At 41.1% G+C, this 23876-nt stretch overlaps 1 protein-coding gene across 3 annotated transcripts in view; it reads left to right on the forward strand.

The window, feature by feature from the left end:
- PTPRG (protein tyrosine phosphatase receptor type G) overlaps positions 1 to 23876 on the forward strand; it is a 415376-nt gene that overhangs the window by 273754 nt on the left and 117746 nt on the right. The window lies entirely within an intron of this gene.

The following is a 23876-nucleotide window of genomic DNA, read 5'->3' on the forward strand; positions in this document are numbered from 1 at the left end:
AAAACTATCTTTGATTGTAAGAGACCTCAGGCTCTTTAAGACCGCAACCGAGTGTTGGGTCCCCTCAGGGAAGCAGAAATCTATATTTTTCATCATTTCTAGCCCTGCAGGCCGTAGGACATTAGGCTGTAAAGTCTGGATGATGGTGCAGCTGGGCTCCTCTGCTCCAGGAGCCATGAAATCTGAAGCCATTACTGATAAACAGTCTCTGATCTCTTACAGAGAGTTGGGGGTAAGATAATTCTTTGGCAAAGTGACCCAGGGACAACCTGTTTTGCGGCTGCAAGGAAATAGTTTTCTCCTTTTTGGTATTTTTTTTCCTTGCCTTTGGGTTGAAATGATAAATCCGTGGTGTGCCATTGAGTTTCTGTGTGTATCAGGTCTTCCTTCTGGGTAGCCCAGCTCTGAGATGGAAAGCTGCCGAGGAAGATTTGTAGGGCCCAAAGTCCCCATTCTGGAAGGGCATGTGCTGAATTCTGGCCTGTGTAAGTGAACTCGAAGGACTTCAGTGCAGCAACTGCTATTTTGGCCATCTTGAGGGTTTTCCAGAGTTCGTCCTGTAGAGCCAGAGTTTGTGTACATAGGGTTATTAATGGCTGGTGCTAATCCTTTGCAGATCTGTACTGTGTTTGACCAAGGTGTCAGTTTAGTTCCTCAGCTGCGTATCCTGTGCTGGAGCTGGTGAACCACGTCTTGGAAAAACCTTTACAGACAGTTTTGTTCAGAAATACTTGGTGTTCCTTTAGCCTTGCTCCCCAGGGCACCATGCGGATAAGCTTGCCGTGGCTAGTATTTCATGCAACTAATTTAAAAGCTGTCTTTTAAAACTAATTCTTAGTAACTTTTGAATGAAATGTCCCTAAGATGTCCGTGGCCACATTTCGATTGGCAGCTTTGACTATTCAAGTATGAATTTTATAGTTTTCTGTTTTCCAGAGCTGTAGTCCCATCTGTAACTCATTTATTTAGAACACAGCTTTAAAAAATTGTAGCCATAGAGGTCATACTGTTTTTTACAAATACATTAGAAAACTGAATTGTGCATGCTTTTCTATGTAAATATTTTAACACAGAAATGATTGGATGGATTTGCCATTAAGTCAAGACTTGGATTTTTGCTAATGCGTTAATGCTGTGTTGGAATGAATGTGTATGGCACTGACTGAATTTATGGTCTGGCAGGTGTTTTTTGTTTGACTGATGTTCACAAATGTTCCTTTGAAAATCAGGTTCTCCAGTGAGTGAACGTTATACTGAACTATATAATTATTGGTGAAACATTAAATAATTAAGAACCCTCTTTCCTCCTTTTTAAATAATTTAACATGAACTATATAAGAATTTTCCTTATTGAATTCACTGTTTCAGGGGCAATTTCCAGGTAAAGTACATTGGTTCTGAACTTGGATAATTGAAGCACTTGGAACTTTTTTGTAATTGCTAATTGAATCTATGCTTTTCTCATGGCTTTCACTGTAAACTGTGTTGATGAATTCTATTTCTGTTTGCATGCTGCAGGTCAGTTGACCTGACAAATAAAAAAAAAAAAAATTTCTAGTTGAAATCGGGAAACAATTATTGCATATACAAACTGCTTTAATTGCTCATCTCTGTATTTCATTGTGGATAGACACTCAGAGGGTCGCACATAAAATAGCACTGTGGGGTGTTCTCAATTTGCAAATGAGATGAGCTGGCCTGAAGTCTCTAGCTGGGCTCTGAAAGCTGATTTTTGCATTGGAGCAGCAGTTGTAAAGTGAACAGGTATGTTGAGGAAAAGGGTCCCATGATACTTGGTCCCTTTTCTGATTGTAGCGCCACTTCAAGCAGCGTGCTGGGGGCAAGCATCGTCCAGGGGAGTGACTGCTGAAAATTCCTGCAGGCTCTTCTTCTGTAGCTCTGTATTTGGGGCAGAATGAGGCGCCTTCCTTTGTAAAAACCAAATGGCAAACAAACAAAACGTTGCACCGTGCCGTGGTGTTTCTTTCAAGATCTCCCTTGTCCTCACTGAGGCCACAGTGAGTGTAATAGAGGAGCAAAGTGACTTAGGAATCTCAGATCTTTTTAGTTCAAATTATTTTAAAAGCTATTCAACTGGAACAAGGCGAGAAAGGAAAGAAGGGAACTCCAGCCTGCTGATGTCGGGTTTAGTGTTATTAAAGCCCCTAAATGTGCTTCACTGTGGGTGAGGTAATCAATGGGAAAAATGGCTTTTTTCTTGAAGTGGGAATGTCTGTGGAAAAAAGTCAGGCTGTTTCAAGAGGGAGAGGGGGATCAGAGTATTAAACAGCAATGTGAGTCAAAAAGCTCTTGTTGTTTTGTTGTTAAAGAGAACTCACTAGTTACTTAGAAAAAATCCGAATCTTCTGGAGACAAATGAGGTAATGCCAATCATTTCTCTTTGTCTCCTGACACATTTTTCAGGAGAAAACAATATGACCATTCCTGTCAGTGCTGGGGTTACTTGCTATTTCTCATAGTGAAGCTGGTGCTAGTGGGAGACATTTAACTTCACATACCCATTACCTTCCGCCAATATCCTCTTGGTCTGCAGTAAAGGCTTCTGGATTTGCAGGAACGGTGACACGGCGGTGGGGGGACCTGTCTGCAGGGGCTCGCTGCTTTGGGGACCAGTTAACAGTTGCCTGTGGCTGCATGGTGAGACCCACTGATCTGCTGGAACATGTCACAGGTCCCAGTCCAGCAGGGCACTTCGGTCTCGATTTAAATGATCCTAACTGGAATAGTTAGTACAAGTGCTTTATTTCAGCCTGCATAAGGTTCGGCTTGAACTTAATGATATTCTGGCTCCAGGCCTTGGTTAATTGTCAGGCTGAACCGGTTTTGAAGCAAGACGAGGAGTGGAAGGGAAGGCCCAGATCTCTCACTGGTTCCTGGGTCATCCGTTCATACATATACACGTAATACATATTTACAAGTCGCATTTAAAATGAGTAGTTACTTGGATTAGATGCATTCAGACATATTGCACGGCTCTGTTTTAACCATCTAACAATATAATTCATTGCACACTTCACTACTTGCTTTATTAAAGCCAAACTTAAATGTGTTCAAAACAAACATATTGCTTTTGCATTTGAAATATTCATCTTTTGGGCCTGCGGTAGATTCATTACAGCAGAGAATACTTCATTCCTTGATTACTGCTGTGAAAAGACACAATACTGATTCCCTAAGCACTCATCAAATATTCGATAGCTCAGAAATTCAGGAGGAGGTGATGGAATTCTTGTTCCTACAGGGAAGGCATATAAATCTATTTTATTATTTGCAAAGAAAACCATCAGTGATTAGTTACTGTATCTCAGGTACTCAAACAAATCATCTCTAAAGAAGTTAAAGTAAAAATGAATTTTAAAATAACTTTTAGCAATGCTTTCATCATTAAAATTATCTTCATAATGATGAGTGATGTCGATACCTTGATCACTCAAGAGCTTTAGCAGGGCAGGGCTAGATTTTTAAAGGTAATTAGGTACTTGGCAGCAAATATACAACAGTATTTTCAAAAGTACCTGGGATGAAAATCAAGGGTTTTACAGGTCTTCTGCTGGGATGCCATTCTTAATTTTCTTTTCCAATACTAATATTTTTTTTAAGGTTGTTGAAAAAAATAGTGTAGCACTCTTAACTTTTAAGTATCTTTATATAAGTAACTTTGTGTTTAAGTATCTTTTATATTTACTTCAAACTCAAGTATGCAGAAATTTGTTCTTCAGTAAAAGAAATAGTAATTGTGGCCTTACTTTTTGTAAGATTTTTTTGGTAGTCGTTCTTGGTATGCTTCATGAAGGCAATCAGTAACTCACTTTTCACAGGGACCTAAATGAGCTAAATACAGACTAAATCAGTGGAACACCATCAAAGCCACTGAATATTTGGCACAAATGTGCTTTTTTCAATGTGTGTTTCTCAAATAACAGAATTCAGCTTTTTACGTCCCTAGAAGCCTTTATCTTCCCTTTCATTAACGGTTTCATGCATTTGCCATCACAAACAAATAAATTCGGTGAATAAGTGCTTTAAATACAGTAGCTGTTGAGAAAACCATATCTGCTAGGAGACCAGATTCCCACGTCCCCCTCTCAATTCCTGGCAATTCCCTAATTTTTGAAAGTCTGTGCAAAACCAGCTTGATTCTAAAATGAGACTGGAGAGGGATGTGTGCGCTTTTCCTGAAACATTACATCCACCTACATGAAACGTAATCAGTGCCTCGGTGTTTAGGCGATATCTTAAAGGTGATTTGCAGCAGTTCAGATAACATGTAGCATCATTAACATGCAGGGCATCATCCAGACTCATTGAGAGGCTTTTCATTTATTTTAATAGACTTCAGATACATGTAAAGACCTTAAAATTAAATTACAGTATTAATTCTTTTAATGGTTACATTAAAACCCGTGGTGTTTTATTAATAGTAGCTTATGAATAATAAAACTGTTATTATTGATTAGCGGAATTATTTAGTAATTAGTACAGGTATTTTTTTATTATCTTCGTAACATGAAAAGTGTGCAGGCTTAAAGCTACTTATTCAATGCCTTTGGAAAGCATGATTTGTATTTGTCAAAGTGTATGCGTATGTAGTGGTAACTCTCCGTGTAAAAGAAGACAAGCAAAACAATTTGAAATGTGTTCTAACTCACTAAGTCCGGTTTCCTAGCATTTTGAAATTGCCACAGCTGTTTAAAATGATGAGTTGTTGCGAATAAAAGCAATACTAGGGCCTTTAAATGGTTGAAGAATAATATAGAGATACAAAGTAGCTGCCCTGACATATAAAGAGGAGCGAGTCAGGGTAGGTAGATGTGCGCAGTAAAGCACCCAGAGTACATTTTTTTCCTGAGAAACACCATGTACGATACACGTAATGATGCACAGTAATACTGAAGCATCTCTGGAGCAGAAAGCAATTCTCCTAATTTTCCAGTAAATAAGTGGAGATAAATTTATCAAAAGACAAAAGTGATTTTGCACCATGGAGAATTTAAATATAAAATTGTGAGAGCTGCTTGAAGTCTGTTAGACTTGAATTGAGATCAGTACGTGAATGGCACTGAACCTCCAAAAGTGGTCTCTTTAGCCAAAACATGCAAGTTTCGGTGCCTAACAATAAGTATTTATGCTGATCAAAAAATTTGCCGTGAAACCCTTTTGATTGGAAGTTGGCTTTGGGTAGAAGACAAAAACTCATGAAAAGTGTCTGTTTCTAAAAAATATATCCTGCCTTTCCATTAAAGAAAACAAAAATATTTCTTTTAAACGAAGCCCAAAATTCAGATTTTTATTTCAACTTCTGCTGAAAGTTTCTTTGGGAAATATGAATATTTTTGAATATTTTATGTAAAATAAGAAAGAAAGGGGAGAACAGATGGGGAATAGCTCTGTGAGTAAAAAAATATATATATATCTCCAGTTTCAATTTTGGTGCTTATTGAGTTTCAAGTACTTAACGATGAGACTTTAACTTTATTCTGGTCTGTACCTTTGTCCAGATTGGTCGTGTACCAGATGTTGTTTAATAGTAAAATTTTCTCTGTTTACTACGGAGATTTTTTTTAAAAATAAGGATTTCTTGTAATAAGGTTCTTCTTCCTTGATTTTAGTACATAAATGAGTAGGCGGACTCTCAAGAGTACTAAGCAAACAATTCCTGATGAAGTCTTGAGTTTAATGGAGAAGCTTCAGAAGGTTTTTAGCTGTGGAGTGAGATGCTGCTGTGAGATAAGCAGAGCTGCATCCCTTTCTTGAAGATCGTTGCTCACAGCAGGGCAGAGGAGGAGAGAAGGAAGCAGCAGGCTGCTGGGACCAGCCCCAGGACTTCACCGAGCACAAGCCAGGAGTGCTTTGGGGAGCACAGGGAGCCGGGAAGGGGTCGGGGCTGTGAGCCCAGTGATGTTCATCACTCGCTGTGGGGCTCAAGAAATGAGGACTTTGTTAGTGAGCTGAATTGCACTGAGGAAACACTGGCCCTTTCACCTGTGGGTTTTTTTGACCAGATAATCTTCAGTACTCTAAATTTTCTGTCCGTTGACAACGGCACTGATACAGACTTTTGCTGCTGGGGTCACCATGCAGAGCCTGGGCTGGTGGTAATCCCTCATTTCAAATCCCACACAAACACGAGCAAAGTTTCTCTTGATTTGCAGGGTACAGTGGGTTCAAGCTTTCTCATTCACATGGCTGTATGTTTGTCACGGCTTATCCATGAGCAAGAGCCCACGTGGCTAAATCTAAGGCTGCTGAGAGCAGAGGTGTTCTCACAGCAGCCTGAGCACCCTGAGCGAGTGTGCTTGGAGGAACGAGGTACAAATGCGTGAGCGAAAGCGGGGCTGGATTTGGAGGCAGACAGACTGACAGGGCGGCTGAAACAGATCGTTCTTGGAAGCAAACACATCGTTCCGCTTCTGCTTCCCTGTGTTCTGCCAAGAGGCATTTGCAGTCTCTAGATCATGATGGCTGCAACCTGCTGTGTTGAAACTTTTCTATCCACAGGCTGACTGTGCAGTGGAGAAAGATAATCTACCTTATGTGCACTTATCTTCCTCAGTGCCCAAGCAATCGTCTTCCTTTCCCTTCTTCTCTTCGGCTCTGTGAACTCGTTCATGGTATTTTCCAGTAAGGCAGAAGAGCCTGATTTTGTCAGATGACCACCAAAATGCAGTACTTTCAATTAAAGCCTTTCTGTGAGGTTGAGTTTTAAAGGATAGGGGCTGTACAGAGTGCGGGGTCATGCAGCTCTTTTTACACTGCAGAGCGAAATACCAGAATGCACACAGAGCCTTTGACTTTTATTTTGTTTTTAATCTCAGATATATCTAGAGAAATGCAACTTCCAAAGTGTCTGAGAAAACTCTAATTGAAGGTAAAAATAAGATCCTTCCCCCCCACCCCCAAACGCCCTATAAATGCTTTCTTAGCTGCAGAGTCTGAGATCATAACTTTTAACTTGTGCTGTCGCTTCTCTGCTTTGGCTGCAGTAGCAAGGAGGGTGGCTAACAACGGTGATGGGTTATCAAGTGGCTTTTGCCTTTTGTGATAAATCACAGTGCTTTGCTCTGATGTATTTAATGGAAACATCACAATTATTGATGCTAGGAAGGAACTGCAAACTTGTGTGCTGTTGAGAAGACTTGGACTCCAAAGTTGTGCAATGCTACAAATTTGAAAAACACTCTCTGTATGTTTTGTGGGATCTCTCCTCAATATCTTGAGCTATCTGTCGTAACCGTTAATGAGAGCTGGTTGTGTGCATTGCATGGGGAATACATCTCTGTGCTCTTCAAGTTTAATGTTCATTTGAATGTCAGGATCACTGTCTTTCAGTTTACAGCATTATAAATGTTTTTGACTTGCAGCTTTTTTGCTTTCCCAATGCTTCTTAATTGATTAATGTATTACAATTAATCCCAAGTGGGATGCCATTATTAACTTGCTTCATTAAATTACATACCAATTTGTTAGCCTTAATTTTCATAATTGTCCCCTTATATTTTAGTGGTTTTATTTGAATAACTTGCCCTATGATCTGCATGCATTTGTGTATTCTCTTGCCTCCCTTTCCTTCCTCTCACCCTTGACGTTCAAAAGTGGAGTCAGTTTAGGAATATTTATTGTGTCTCGTGTCAGTGTCTTAAACACAGTAATTTACTTCTCTGTGATTTTAAAATATCCTGTCTTAGAAAAATATAAATAATCGCTTTTGTAGCCATGCTGTAAAAATCTTTAAATTGATAGAAAAATATCTTGTGGAGTTTTCATTACCAGACTTCTGAAAATGACACTTAGATGTCTAATATGTAAAAATTACAGTTGTCAGTCTATAATCTCACCCCCTCTGTGGTTCAGGAAGATTGATACTCAGGAAGTCTGCTGATTATAACCATTAGACTAAAAAACAAATTAGTTCCCTAACTACAGTAATGCTTTTTGCATTTTACTCTCTGGTGCGCTTTGTTGATGCATCACTTTGTCACTTTATCAAACATCACAAAGCAGACCAGAGCTGGATGCCATGAAAGCTGACGCAAGGTGGAGGGACCCCCAGCCTTCACTCGCCCGTTGTCTGCTCTAGGGAAGGCACAACAGCCCCTTGTAGAGTCTCTTTGTATCTTTGAGCATTGAGAAGCTGTTGAACGTGGCTTGTTTTCTTTGCTGCCGCTACCTTTTCTCCTCTCTGTGTTAGCAACAATTGCTTCATCCCTTCCTTCTTACATGTTCCAAATCTGGTGCATTTTGACTTGACCTTTTTTGTTTAAGATAGAGAGAGAGAGATAGAGAGAGAGAGAGTAGCTGGAAGTAAAGCATGTATTTTTTGCTATCCAAGTCTTTGGAGAGTTTTGCTAGAACTGGTCTTAGTTACAGAATCAGAGGAGATGTAAAGCTGTACGTTCATCTCCTTTCCTTTCTCCTCTCTCCCAAATGCAGCAGCTGCCTCTGATAAGTCCCTGCTTTCTCCCTGTTGTTAGACATCCAGCCTGGATTCCAGGAAGATAGTTTTTTTTCTGCCTGTCTGCCTACCTCTTTTTAAAAATTAATTTGATTTCTTTTTCTGCAAAAATCATCCTCTGGAGCCATCCAGGACTCATACCTCCTTTGTCTCTCAGAGGACTAATCAGGTATATTACATGTGGTTTACATTCATGGAACGTAGATGGAGAAATCTAACATTTCAATTGGGAAACAACTCACCAGTCCACATGTTGCCCAGTTCTACAGGATTTTGCACAGGACTTGTGCACCCCTTAGAAAAATCACACTTGTTTTCATCCTCTGTATCTTCCATGAAACTGTAGAGTCTTCATATGTCTCTGGTTACCAGTTAGTGTTATGGCACATTTTAAGTGAAGGTGAGCACAGCATCTATTCATAAATGATTGCCTAGTTTCACCTTGTGTCATAAAGGAGAGATTGGTTGTAAAATCTGAATATATAAAATAGATGGGCAAAATTGGGGCTTCCTTTGCTTTTAGATCTTCTGGCTCAGATGAAAAAGTTATTCTTATTAAATTTAAGCTGTTCTGCCTGAAGAATTATTACTGTAGTTCTCAGATATAGCAGTGCCAAGTTTCTCCTGGTATTGGCAATAATAAACAATGCAAGCTTCAGACAGAATTTCCTGGGTAGCATACCAAATGTTCTAGAAAACCTTCTCGGACAGCAGCTAATACATTTTTAATACAAATAAAACATAGTTCTTTAGTCTCGTTTCAGTTTGATCCCTAAGGTAGAAAAAGTATACCGACTATGCATAATTTATGTATTTGTTTGAAATGTTTACCCAGCTACCCCATTCACAAAGTCTCTTTTTGTTAATAGGTTGCTGTGAGATGTAAGAATCACTTAGGGCTTGTGTTGTACAAATAAATGAAACGTGTCATTTTTGTACAATCACGGAGGTGGTTACGTAGTCATCCTATTTCTGCCCTCATCAGTGCTGCCCACCTTGTCCATCCTTAGCCAAGGCACAGAGCAGGGTCCAGCTGAAATGTCACCGTGTTTTTCTCCAGATAGTATGTGATGTGCAAGGGAGGGAAGAGGAGCGGTTGGAGGCAGAGGATGCTGCCCACCCCTTTTGGGCCAGCATGGATTGGTGTCGGGTTGGCATGTCCATGTAAGCACCACCCCAATTACCAACAATATGTTTGGTTTCCTGGATAATTCCTAAACGTTACATATGATGCAGAGCAAACATGCAGGAAAATATCTCTTAGTAATTTAATTATAATCTATCATAAATTACTGTAAATCCAGTGTTAGAGGTTACTGCCGGCGGGTCGCTTTGTTGCTGGTTTTTGTCATCTGTAGTTTCTGTGCCGCAGGACAACCGTAGGAGGGATAATTATCGAGGGTTTTCTGAGCTGGTGTTTTTCTTTCCAGGGGTGAAAGAAAGGCAAGGAAAGTAAATCAGAGTCTGGTCTGGTCCCTTTCTTTATGTCTTTGTACAGAGGCAGACATTTGTATGTATGGCTGATGGCTTAACTGATAATGCTGATGGCATATCACCCCCCAAAATAATTCTGCAGCCGAGATGGCGGCTTGCCCAGAGCAATCCTTGTATCTGATGTTTTACCTCCTGTGAATCTAAATCAGAAATCTTCAAGTTCATAGGGTGGAGATGAGGGTGTGTAAACCTGGGAACCTTTTTACAGCATCATTTTAGTAGCTTTCAGACTTTTCTTCTACATCTGAGATTCACTGCAAAGCACGCTAATCCAACGGAGGGGAGGAGTCTGAAATGAGCTAAATGGTCCCAGTTTGAGTAATATTAAACCTCCCTTTGTTTTAAGTTCAGGTGTGCTTGTATCAGAGTTCCCGGAACAAAACCAGCAAAGAAGCTGGGATGTGCTTTTATGCACGTTAATCTCTAGTGGAGATAGATGAGAGTCAAGAATGCCAATCACCATCTTATTCTATGCCGAAAATTGAAATATGTGTTAAATAAAGATTGCTTAAATCTGTTCACAGCACCTCTGAGCAGTGAGTTTTCAGAGACTTGCAAGATGGAGCAGGATTTTTTCCTCTGAGCTTACAGTGTTTGCAACTGTTTCACAGCTCTGGGAGCACTGAGAAGGCAGAGAAAAGCTGCCTGGCTGATACCATCAGAAAAGTATTTAGCTGCTGATTGTAACCGTACTGTTTCTGCGCATCAAAAATGCATTGTAATGTTGTCATTATCAAGAGTAAAGAGACTTTCTGTAAGAAGGTATTGGTTTTGCAACATCTGCACTGTATCAAATGAAGCCTAACTGGAGATTTGGCAAACTGTTCTTTATGAATAAAGTAAAATGATGTACCACATTAGGAAGTAGCTTGGTTATTAGAAAGCTCAGTCTTGCTCCTGATAAAATGGATTTTTTTCAGTGTAAAATTCATCTTTACTTGCTGCAAGAATATTGCTAAAAGAGATTAACTTTGGATCTCAGTGTATTTTATCGTGTGTCTCATGTTATTTTAAGGCTGTACATATATTAGCTGACCTGTAAGCTTCACTTAATTTACTGCTTTCTGGGTTTTTGAACAAATAGGATCATGCTATGCAGGAATTGGGATGATTGAATTAAATCACCCCTTTTGATATTTATTTTCCCTCAGGATCACGCTACCAGATCAATATTTAAAAACAGCTATATGAGTAAGCGTTGATTAGAAAGCACAGCTCCGTAACCCTAACAGCTAAGCTAGTAATTTTTTGTGTGTGTGTACTTTATCTGTGGTTTGTATGGCATTACGCACATGCCTGTGTATTAGAAGCAGTCAACATAAAATTATTTCCTTACTTCTTTCTCCCCCCTGCCTACCTTGCCACCTGGCAAACCTTCTTTATCATATTTAGATCTTATAAAAACATCTAACATAATTTGAAATGCTCTTGTGTGAAACATGATTAGACTACATCAATCACTTTTCAAAGATTATTTTTTTTTCTGCGTTTTGTATTCTAAACTGCTAAAAACACGTGCTTTTATATCCTGCTGCATTTTGTGGAAGACATGAGCAGACAGATAGTTCCCCATCTCGGGTGAGCCAGTCTTTTTAAATACTCTCCCAAAGTGCATACCAGTCAAATTAAACTTTAGGTTAACGTTTTGGAATGCTCTCCTCTTGCCAACTCATTACCAGTGATATGGCTAAGCGAACTGTTGCCTTCTGCTACTCCAGATATCTACAGAGATTTATTATATTTCAGCTAATAAGCTTACCTTCTCTAATAGCAAGCGGCCCACCCCGCCTTATGGCTAGACTTATCTCTTCTCATAACTTGGACCGAGAATTAAAGGCCAGAGGTAAAGCTGGCTTTTAAACCTGACTCGGTAGAGCTGTTTGGTGGTCCCTGTGTTGTGGATGGAAACATTCATCATTTTTGAGTCTGAACTCGCTCGTTATCTAGACCTGCTCGGCACGCCCCCTCGGGTGGATACCAATACCTCTCTGTGGACAGATGGTGGTGGGAGAGGGGGGTGATGCCCGGGCAGGTGGCACCACCTCGGTGTGCTGCAGGGCCATATGGGCACTCGGGTGTTAGAGAAACGCGGTCTGTGCATGCAGTACAGTACAGCTGGCTGCTACCACACCTGTCTAATAGAGTTGCTGAAAGGCTATATAAATTCATGCTGAGCTATGGAGATTATCTCCATCAGCTGTTCTCGTGTCAGAAGCAATTTTTTTTTTAATGCTGCATTTATCTTGTAAGTGCCCAGCCTATGCCTACATTTTAGGAAATACCTTCTTTCTTCCTTCGTTGCTGCTTGCATTGCATCTGAGGCATATAACTGGTGTTTTACCCCGAAAAACAGAAGATTTTTTTTATGCCTTCCTTCTCATGCCCTGTATTAAAATGTTTGCTGCCAAAAACGCAGGTGTGTCCTACCAGCGTGCTGGGGTTACAGGCAAGTCTGCAGAGAACATGGGATGCTACAGCATCAAGCTTTCAAGCACTGGTGCTTGCTGCCGTTAGTTCTGGAAACCTTCTCATCCTCACAGCAGCCAACAGTGCTCCTTGTGTGCACATTACAGCTGGGCTGGAATTCAAACTGTGTTGGGTCTCAGGCATTTTGGGGAGAATTGCCCATGCAGCCTGGCAGTGAACATGTCCCTGTGTGCCAAGCCTCTGAGGATTGCCCTACAGAGCATTGGCTTTTTAGCTTGCTCCACACCGCTCAAGCTTTTGGCCGGGGAAAGCCTAACGCAGGTTGTGGTGTCAGTCGCAGGTGGTCATGTGAGGGTGATGCCATCAAAGGATCATGCAAGCCTGCCAGGTTTTGAGGAGGTAAGAAACTTTTCTTGAGGTGGATACCAAACTGGAGTCATGGCAAAGCATGTGCCAGGAGCCCGGATGGTCCAGCTGACTGAACACAGCATTGGTGATGGGATCATAACCAGTGTACATGATCTGTGGACACCTAGAAGTTAAAGTGCTGGGGTGTGAACAAAAGAGGTTAAAAAGAAGGAATTAAACAACTCAAATTAATAGGCAGGTTCTCTGGCAAGCAGATTCAGAGCGTGAGAGGAGAGGAGATGGAAGACTCTTCCTGAGACATTCCTGTGTGCACGCACCTGCAGGAAGCGTCTTTGCTGCTCTGGGTCAGACTAGACTTGTTCAAAGAGAACCTTTTGTTCTAACCATGTTTTAAGTTTTGTTTTAGATAGTATTCAGTTGCATTTTATTTCTTCTCTTGTACCTTTCCCTGAGATTTTGAGATTCTGGCAATTTTGAAGTTATATCCTGTGTAGGAGGAGGGCTTCCTGACCAGAGACAGAGCTTGAAAACCCCCTCCGTAGATGGGTCACGCTCCACAGGAGCACCGGAAAGCTTTAAGAAGCCTGTGGAGCAGAGGCATGAAGGCTAGAGCATCCTGAGGAGTTCTGTGGCTTTAAGACTATCACCTACTCACAGTGATTGAATAGCATTCACTTTGCCACTGCTGAAATGTAGAACATCTTGAAACAAGCATACATGTCATGTTAGTTTTTGTATTTCTTTGTATTTCAAGAGGAAGAAACTGCTGCCACAAACTGAATGTTTCCCAGGTTTTTAATGCACTTGTATTCTAAGTGCTTTTTTTCTGCACAACAATTTCCCCATTTCCTCTGAATGCAAGCCATGATACTTGTTGAAAAGTTTTTGTAAGGAACTGAGTGAGTTGTTGGGTCATTCTAACCAAGTGAAAAATAAACAGCTTGACATATCCTCACTGTTGTGTGTAGTGTTACACCAGGTGAAATCGGGGGGGGTTGAGCTGTACTTTTGTTGCTGCAGGAGCTTGAGTAGCTTAGAAGTAGCTGAAAAGAAAATTGCAGGCCACATCCTGCCACTCTCAATTCAGTGGCCTGAAGGAGATTGAGGTGAGGACTGCCTCGTCTCACCTGCTTCTCAGAGCTCTGCTGGAACCACCCTGGGTTAAGGACCTGTCTCCTGGTGCACCTGCACTTCATGCGCGTTAGCTATGGAGTCCTTGGCAGTCCTGCAGCTGGGCACTGCACCCTTTCTGCTAGTGTCCAAGTTGCCCCTGGACAAGCCCACTCAATACCCTCAGTAGCCAAGGCTACTTCTTTTCCCTGTCTCCATGAAGTACATCCGCGTGGGGGTGGAGGGCACAGGGACCTCATTGGTGGTGCAGGGGGAGGTGCAGAGCCATGCAAGGGTGCTTGAAGAGGGTATGTGGAACGCTTTGGGAAGAGAAGATTCTGTAGCGTTGGAGGAGACAGAAACAGCTCACTGGGTGGGAAGAGAGAGCGAGGAGGATGTGGCAGGTGGGGGATGGAAGAGGGAGGCAGCTCAGAAACGAGCGTGGAGGCAGAAGTGAGGAAACTCTGAGGATTAGCTTGTGCTTTTTGCCTTGGGTACCACAAGCACTGAGCTGTGCAAGTTCATAGCATTTTGCAAAGCTGCGCACATCTGCAAGAACTTAAATGACACTGAAAATTTACAAAAGATAAGTAAAAATGGAAGAACTTGCTTGAAAGAGAATTACAAGTACAAAAATGTACTGTAGTTGACAGACTGGCTTGTCCTCTTGTGCCAGAAAGCTATTAGTGAACTCCACTGGTCTAACATTGGGTTCTTGTGCTGCAAAGATGCCTGGAAGCCCGAGAGCCCTTCCAGCGCATGGCTGCTACATCAGACATGGGGAATCTGCTGTAGCAAAAACTCCTGCAGCAGTTTCAATAGATCAGTTCATACCAACCTCCTTAAAAATGAAGTAAAAGGAACAGCAAGCAAACTACATTGGAGTTTGATGTTCCAAAGCAGGAGATAAAAATACTGCACTACAACAATTTGTTTTCACTGGATTTCTAATTGAATTGTGAACTGAGGTGTGGTTGTCATGGGGGAAGTGGCTGTGTAACTTAATTGACATTTCTGCATCCTTTGTGTTTGTGACTCATAGATGCCGACTTGAGTCATCTGGTACTGGCGGGCTGGAGGGAGGCACTGCTGTTGTGGGGAAGTGAGCCGAGGGCGATGCTGGCAGAGAAAAAAATGAGGACTTTTCATGTAGCATGAATGAAAGATGTTAGGAAGCTGAGACGACTCCTTTTCTTCATTTTAAAGGGGTGATTGTTGTGACCTCTCTCCCCAAAATCCTTTGTGTTGGCTGGAAGAGAGGAAAAAAGCTGGAAATCTGCTGCGTCCCAGGCAAGCTTAGCTGGAGCAATTAAATTACAAACCCCTGCAAAATGCTGGGGTTCCAGATAGCCATCCGAGCTGTTCCCTTCCACCCTTTGCTTTTGCCCAGCACGTTCTATCTTCTTGTTTAGCCACCAGATTTCATTGTTTTAGTTTAAAAAAAAACCAAAACAAAACAACCAAAAAAACCCCCGAAGATATTTTTTTCTCAGTTGGACATGTTTGTACCAAATTCAAGCTAGAAGCAGAAGAAAATGAAAGCTAACTTCCATTCTTGGTTTCGCAGTTTGGAGTTTTGCCTCTCCAAATGTGTGAAGCTGTATATCAAAGAGTGGGTGCTGTGGGATAATCTGGCTGTAGTGCTCGTTATATTTTTTTCATTACACCATTTCATTTTCCTCCCTACCTAGGTCAAAATGGTTATTTTTACCTAAAAACTCCCTTAAATTGGACAGATAGTGGAAACTCTAAAAAGAGACCCACTTCTTTTTTTTTCTTTTTTTTTTTTTTTTTTTAAGCTCAGATGGTGAGAACAGTTTATAACTGATGGCAGTTTTTATAAAATAGCCTCCATCCTGATAAAATGTTACCCCCTGGTGTGTCATTTTTCCAGCTGAACTGCTGGTAGGATTGAGAGATCTTGCACACTGCTGCTTAAATAAGTAGACTACATGCTCTATGAAGAAATCATATTATTTTCTCAAAGGAGAACAAGTAGGCTCAGTGCACCAAAATTGCTTTAAATAAACTTGCAGCTACTCTAGCCTTTTCTTGCGCAGCTGCAGATGGTACAGTCTATCAATCAAGCTTTTCCAGCTTTGAGAATCTGCCACTGAAGCTGTCTCTCCTCTGCGTTGCAATTACTTTTTTTTCTTTTACAGAGCTTTGTATCTTAGCTATTCTATTGCTGCTAATCAGATTGTGCTTTTGGGCTGCAGATATCTTTTGGTTTTCCTCAGTTATATGCGTATTAAGATCTTTCATTAATTTATTAATTAAATGTGCTTATTCACTTGCAGTAAATTAGCTGCATCGCGCTTTCAAAGTGCAAGAATACTTTGGTGAAATTAATGCCTACCTTATCAATGGAGCGAGTCAAAGTCTGGGCTTACGAAAAGAAAGGAAAATACATTGCTGGCTGTTCCTTACCATCCTGGTGGTTGCAAATCTTGTGGTAGTGAATGGAGGTAATGCTGCGGGGGGAGGCTGCGAAGTCGTCCTCAGCCCGCTGAGCTGATCAGTCAGCTGCCAGCAGGTGTACAATACCCGATCAATGCTTCTATCCGCTAACAAAGAAACTCGGTGTGCACAAACACAGCGTACTCTGAGCTGAGTTATTAAGCAGTACTTAACTCTACCTTTGGGTTTCATGCTCTTCCTTTTTTTGAGACAGTGTCTTATATGTTGCCTCGCGACGTGCTGATGTAAATTCTCTTGTATGTTCTGAGGTAGCCCGTGCTGCCCCTTCGCTCTTTATATGACACTGAGATTTCAGCCAACCTTCTGGTATAAGATTCACTGTTTGTGCTTCTTGTATTTTCAAGCATCCCTACTGGACATAATAAAAGTGGAAAAGTGCTGATCTATCACCTAGTTTGTCCCATCCTTCTCCCAGGTTGTCTGTAACTAACTCGGGTCCAGAGGCAAAGACGGAGGTGAGCTAAGGCTGAGAGGAGCTGTGGTTGCAAGTAGATGCATGGCACTCAACCAAAGATGAGGGGCAGCCAGAACACCTGACCCCAAAGTCAGTTCAATAGCTTTTAAAACCATTTTGGACTTTAAAAAAAAAAAAAAAAAAAAAGGGGAAAAAGTGCAGCTTCCTCTTTGGCACTGCTAGTTAATATCTCACTGTAGATACCCTCCAAAGCTGTGATGAAATATGAAGTTAATACATCACTAGCAAGCTTTCAGTCAGAATGATGTATTATTCAAAGTGGAATTAGCTAGAAGGATCAATGCACGCCCATTACTCTATTTAAAATAATCATTGGAAGACTCATTAACTTTTTTTCCCCGCTTTCCAAACAACATAGTGAATGAGACATCTAAGAACATCCCCTCCGCCAGCATATGCACCTATCTGACTTCAGTATATTTTCATTCATAGCAAGATTATTAACACCTGATGGCCAAAACCCAGATTTAACTCAAGAGAATTTGCCTTCAAATCACTGAACCTGAAACCATTTGCTGTAGGCAGAGGCAAACTCAGCTCTAATTCACATTTTTTAAAAATCAAAGGTCATGGCAGTATCTGTGTGAAATAGTGTGTGTGCCAGCATAAGGTTCAGTGTCACATCTTGCCTGGGTACCTGTTATTCTCTCTGATTTTACACATGAGCAGCAACTTGAAGTATTAAGGGGGCTGTTTCCATTTCTTGTTTTCCCTTACAAATACATTCTGCAGGATACTTACTTTGGGCAGTCCATTCATTACACGGCAAATGCTTTCTATCTCCCAGCTCACCTCTGTCAGGCTGCAGGCTCTTGGCCAGATTTGTCCTTTTGCATCAGCTCATATGGGAGATGTGCAATTATAGCATATATGGGGGAGATGGGAGAAAATATCATCTGTGGAGGAGAAGGAATATATCATTCTTGGATCATTTAGTGCTTGTGAAGGTGAAAAACTTAGAGCACCGAATCTAGCTTATCATTGCGTTTAAGCTCTGTAGGCGTTTTCTTGCCTTCACAGATAGCTCAGTGTGCTGTAGTGTTGACCAGTATCCTTTCTCACCCATCAGTTCTCTTGAAAAGGTCCAAATAAATATTTCCTACTGTATTTCAAAGCAAAGCACATGTAAACTTTTCATATCTGTTCATCCGCATTTCAGATCTGGCTGAAATCTTTCACTTCCTTTTATTCAGAAATGTTTGAGAAATGAGATATTTATCCGCAACCAGATTTTACAATGCGGACTTCAGTAGGGAGAAAAGAGAGAGGTGAGACAATGGACTTTGTGCCGAGCACAAGGGTGCATACCACAAAGCCAGGATGTGTATCCTTTCTCAACGCTGCAGACCGATGCAGGGTTAAAGCACCATCATTCAGAAGGGTTAGGAGTGGGACCTACCCAAGCTGTTAGCGAACTCTGAAATAGTTTGGCCCCAAGGACATGAATTTGAAGAGTTACACAAGCAATATGCCAAGTACTTTCCCTTTGCTGAGAAAAGTATGTTTCTTTTGACTGTGATTATCTTGGATTCTTTGAAACGCTGTTGCTGTGATGTTAAAATACATATTGTGTGGCATAATGTTCGTATTAATGGGATTCTTCTCATTTCTGTTCTAAAACAGTGAAAATCAGGTCATTTCCCGTAGAGATTGAGGACTGGCATCTGTCCAACACTACTGAGCTGATAAGAGAATAAATTGTTTAACCATGTTGATTGTCCTGAAACCCCACAGAACAATTTAATCTCTGCAACCTGGTTAATTTAGAATAGTTTTCTTAGTTGTTTGTACAGAGTGTTTGGAGACTTGCATTTTTGGCTGGTGAGCTGTAGATCTTAACCGCAAGCTGAATGGGAGCTGAAGGCGTGCGGTTGGGGGAATATTACCCCTGACTTTCACCGTTGTAATTGAAAGTAGAATTTGACACATTGGCGTCTCTCTGTGTCAGCCATTGTCACTGGCTTTAGCTGCCACGGTTAAGTATGTAGTCATTCATCCTTGGCAGACACTGTCCTTTACAGCACAAGAGGATGGTCTCTGGATGTTAATGCCACAGCACTCTGGGAGCAGCTGGCTATATCGAATTCAAGGCATGCAGATTGTCTTGGCCATTTTACTTAGCAGATGGGTAAGGCTTGATAGATTGAAGATTTAGTTTCCAAGTCAAGGGCCAAATGTTGCAGTGGGAGAGAAAAGTAAATTATATCACTATTCGGAGGGGAAAGGCTCAGGTACTGTATCACAAAATTGTTGCCATTCATTTTCCTCTGACTTGCACAAAATGCATGTCATTTCACCTTTCAATATAGCCGACTGTGGCATTCTCCTCCGTTTTGAGATGCTTTGCAATACTGTCTGTGAGCCCATTTAATGAGCTTGAAAGCAGTTGCTGCAAAGTTATGGCAGTTTAATAAGTCTAAATGTCAGATTTTTTTTTAAGGTAGAAATGAGAGAGAAATTTGTATTTTGTATCATTCCAGATAGGTGGGGGTTCTTCTGTTCTTTTTTCCCCACACCCTTTTTTTTCAATACAACACATCTATTTAAACCTATTTTTAAAAGGAAAGTGTATTCCTTACTCCTGAGCTCTTCAAGCTGTTAATGTTCATCTGCTTTTCACAAGGTGGCTGGTACCCATGAGCATTAGAGGGCTTTGTGGTGCTTCCCCCAGCCCTTCTCGTGTTGGGCGGTGGGAGAATAACCTGGCTTTTGGAGAGGCTGCTCAGAGCGATGGCAAATGGGGGGAGTCTGGCCCTTTGGGGAGGGGTCTAGGAGGTAAGATCCGGTGTTGCTGTGTGACCTCTGTGACAGTCTCAATGTGTATTTGGGGCTTCTCCTGTTTTTCTGGTGTTATTTGTTACTGTTCCTAGAATAAGCATGGTAAGCTCCAAATTTTTGCCTGAGACTTTTTTTTTTTCTGCTTTATTAGAACTGTTTCCAGCAGAAAGACAGGTCATGGTTTACTTATATGACTTTAGCATATGGTTTAAATTATATAGCATGTGGTATAAATTTTAACACTTTATAACTCTGATGGTTTTTGTGAAATCAGAGACTTCAGGAGGTTCTGGGTTTGTCCTATAAAATAATCAGATGAGCAGAGAACTTTGGCTACTTAATGTGCAATGAATTATAGGGAATGAGAACTGGTTGGGCTTTTTTTAACTCACTAGGACATGCTGAGCTTACTACTCCTGTAACACAGGGGTTTTCTGTAGAGTAGTACCGTGCCCAGTAAAGTCTATTTTTACATGCTGTGGCTTGGTGCCCGTACGGGCGTGATCAGCCTGGCTGTGGTGGTGTCTATCTTCTCGTCACACTCCTGCTCTGCTCCTTCGCTGGAACTTTCCTCTTTGCAGTATTAATATCATTATCCTGAGAAGATGCTTAGCTCCCTGGCCTGCCTCCTACCCTGTCGACTCCGAGGGTAAGGCTGTAGGAACAGCACTTTGAAGCAAGGGGACAACAGGTTGTGCTGCTGAAAGGTGTTAATGCTGTTGTCAGTAGAGTTCATGACTGATCAACCTTGTTGTTCACTGAGGAATCAATCATTTCTCAGTCCCCGCATTAGATGTGGGAGCTGTAAGTAAATGCAGCCTGTCTAGGGTAATGATTTGCACCATGACTTCGCTTGAAGAACGTCTCTGTTTTATGATTGCAGAATGGGGTCATTTGTGCATTACCTTTTCCTACATTGCAAATGCTTCTTTTATTCATTGCATTAACATCAAGCCATTCATTCTACTCAGAATGGCATCTGCACCAGGTATCGAAGTCACCCAAAGGGTATGATAAACAAAGAGATTTTGCTTCTTCATGTCATGTTCATCCCATATTTACCCTATGGTGAGAGCTCTGTTAGCACAGGAAACTGTTTAATGATATCTCTGTGTTTATTTTTCCCTTGCGCTTAGCATGATAGTTACCTATTTATTTCTGCTGAAGAGGATTACAGGCATTTTTCAATTATAAATGATGCACGCAAGCATTATTTATCCTGTTTACTGCAGACCTATGGAGTGTTAGTCAGTCTTGAGTAAAAGCATCTTGTTCAGGAAACAACATTTGCAGTAGTGGTACTGTGGGTATTTTAGGGCAATTTCAGGATGGTTTTCCATCTGTCCCATTAATACTTGCTGCGCAGCACGCTCCTGGCCAGCAGCGTAGCAGCTTTGTGTTTGTGCCTGAAATTCCTGTGCTTGAGAAATTTTCATTCGTGATGTTTCTTCTGTGTTAGCCTCTTGAAGGAGGAGGGGGAAACTCATTGCTTTTCTCTTACAGGAAAAGAAAAGCTGTGCTCAGCTTTGGCAGGTGTGTGTGGGGTGAAGCCTAAGCGCTGAGACCCGGTTACAGATGTATGGTCTTTCTCTAACTCTGCGGCCAAGGTATCATGAGAAATGTGGCACGTAAAGTCAATCTGAAGAATTCATTGCTGTTTTCCTTCAGGATATATTCATAAGATAATAAAAAATACACTGCTGCAATACAGATTATATAACAGAGAAAGATAAAAACAGTTTGTAGAAGGATGTGAGCTTAAGCTTCATGACAAGGAATCATAAAGGAGGTCAGAAGGACACTTCTTATTCTAGGGATTTTTGTCCTTTTTTTCCTTCTGCTTTTTTTGCCCTCCTTTCCTTTTAAGTATCAGCTGTTGTCAGAGGCAGGGTTCTTGTATGGGTGAATCTCTGATCTCAACCAGCATGGTAGCTCCAGGCCAGTTAAACCAGAGACGTACAGCAATGGGGATAGAACTTGACATTTTGGGTTTCAGAAACCTCCTCTTCTCTATGAACACAGGCAGAAAAAGGGTACAGAGAAGTGCAAAAAAATAGAAAGGAAATTCAAGGTGGTTTTGGTTTTTTTAAGAACTTGAAGAAAAAAAGATGTGAAAAAAGTTTTGTTCTGAAGCCTGAACCATTCCACAAAATGAGAAAACTTTTGGGCACTTTTCTAATGGTCTTGCCAACATCCTGAAACAGTTGTAGTGAGGTGTGGGAGAACAGTGTGTGAGCGTAAGGAAAAAAGGAGAGAAGCATCTGGAAGGAAAATAAGACTATAATCCCATACAGGTCTGAACTGACATCTCCACAAGTGGTACTTGTTTGCATGTGATTTTTAAAGAAACATGAGATCCCACTCCCCATACCCTTGGAGAAAACATGATTACAGATGCATGGAGCATTTGCTTTCCAGCCCCCAAAGAAATGACATGACTGTTGATTTCATGCTATTGAAGAACACAGCACATTTGCAGAATATGCTATCAAAAAGATTGCGTAGCTGGATCTATATAGGCATACCACCTCGGCAGATTAAAGGGGTGCTGCCAAGGCCGAGGTTAAGAATTGATCTACTTTGACAGAAAAATCCCAAAAGGAAGAGTTTTAACCTTTAGGATTCTTTCCATCTATTCGGTTTCTTCAAACTGATTGCAGCTGTCACCAGAAATAAAAACAAAGCAAATGAAATGAAACTCTTTACAACTTATAGTTAGGCAGCAATAAATAAAACATCGTTCAAGCCCAGTGCGAGTTTTTCCTAGTCTTTTACTAGCTTTACTAGCTTTTTTTTTTTTAGCGGTAGCCATCGCTTGGAGAAACCTGAATAAATGGAAGAGGCGCGGGAATGTGTCTTGCAACAATTCTGCATTTTTAGTGTTTACTGTTGATTTGCCAGAAGCCAGACGGAACCGACAAAGTGGGTCATTGGGTTCAGTGTACTGTGATTATTATTTATACAGAATCCAAAGTGTACAGAGCACCCCTTTGGGCATATAAAAGTTCATGCTTCAAAGAGTTTACAGCCTTCAGGGCTAATAATATTATTGCCAGTAACATCTAAGCTGTATATATTTCAAAGCTGCTGTTGCTAGTTTCACGATTTTATTGCATATCTCACCCTACCTGATCATTGCAAGTTCTGGAGTACTGTGATGAGAAAAGGATCTTCAATTTCCATTTAAAACACCAAACCAAAACAAACCATTTTGTCTCTGGACAAGAGCATGAAATTGTATCCTGAACACAGCAGAGTGGTTCAAAGGCCAACTAAACAGCAAAAAGAAAGGTGCTTTGTTGTGGTTTTTCTCAATGCAGTTGGCTAAGAAGATAATGAGGTTTCTAAGATTCCTAACTAGTTATGGGGAGGAAGGACGAGGAGAGACATGCTTGTGAAACTTGGGCAGTGTGATTCCACTTTTCTCCTCAGGCCATTAAAATTTGTGATTTTTTAACAATAACACATTTTTTGGATGTGTTGCGGTCAATGATGTCCTCTTCCTAAGAGTGCACTCCAAGCTGGTTCTGCACTTCATGCAGCAACATGTTCTCTGTTGGGCACAAGGTCCTCTCTCAGGGATTTCTTCTTTTGCCTCTGCTCCTTTCCTCATCTGTTAATACACGGACATAAAGTGATTAAACTCATGACATTGAGATCTTGGGCAGGCAGCAAAGTACAGAGGAGCTCTTTTGCATTCAATGTGTTTGCCCATTCGGAACAGTCCATCCAAAAATGATCAACACTGCTCAGGCTTCTGATACTGACTGGTGGCAAAGAAAAAGAAAAACACGAGACATGAATGAGGTATATGCCAATATTTATCTCCCAAAAGTAAATGGGCAAGTACCTTAAATAAAGGAACATGTTCACAGAAATTGGGAGTTATTCCTTCAATACCTCTGAAGAGGCAAAAGGTTAAAAAAAATTGCATTATCGTTTGTAAAATCCTTGGCTGAGTTACAAGTAAGTGACTGAAGTGATGGGTTTAATTTGGAAGTTGTGGTCCTAAACAGGGTTAATCCTTCCGCTGCCTTCCCCTCCTCTCTCTGGTGCTGGTTCTCACCGTTGCAGAGAACACAAGTGATTGCTGGGTGATAGAAGAAATACTGCAGGGTACCAGTTTTTGGTCTGGCAGTGCAGGCAATTGCATTGTCAAAAATCAGAGCTTTCTTCTAGATCCTCTCACAAAGCTTTTTTCCCCTCTCCCTTGTCCAAGTGACACTAAATTAAATAAATGTAAAAACATGAATAGCAAAGAGATGCCAA

The sequence above is a fragment of the Larus michahellis genome, chromosome 10 (genome assembly GCF_964199755.1).
Source record: "Larus michahellis chromosome 10, bLarMic1.1, whole genome shotgun sequence".
NCBI classification, from domain to species: Eukaryota; Metazoa; Chordata; class Aves; order Charadriiformes; family Laridae; genus Larus; species Larus michahellis.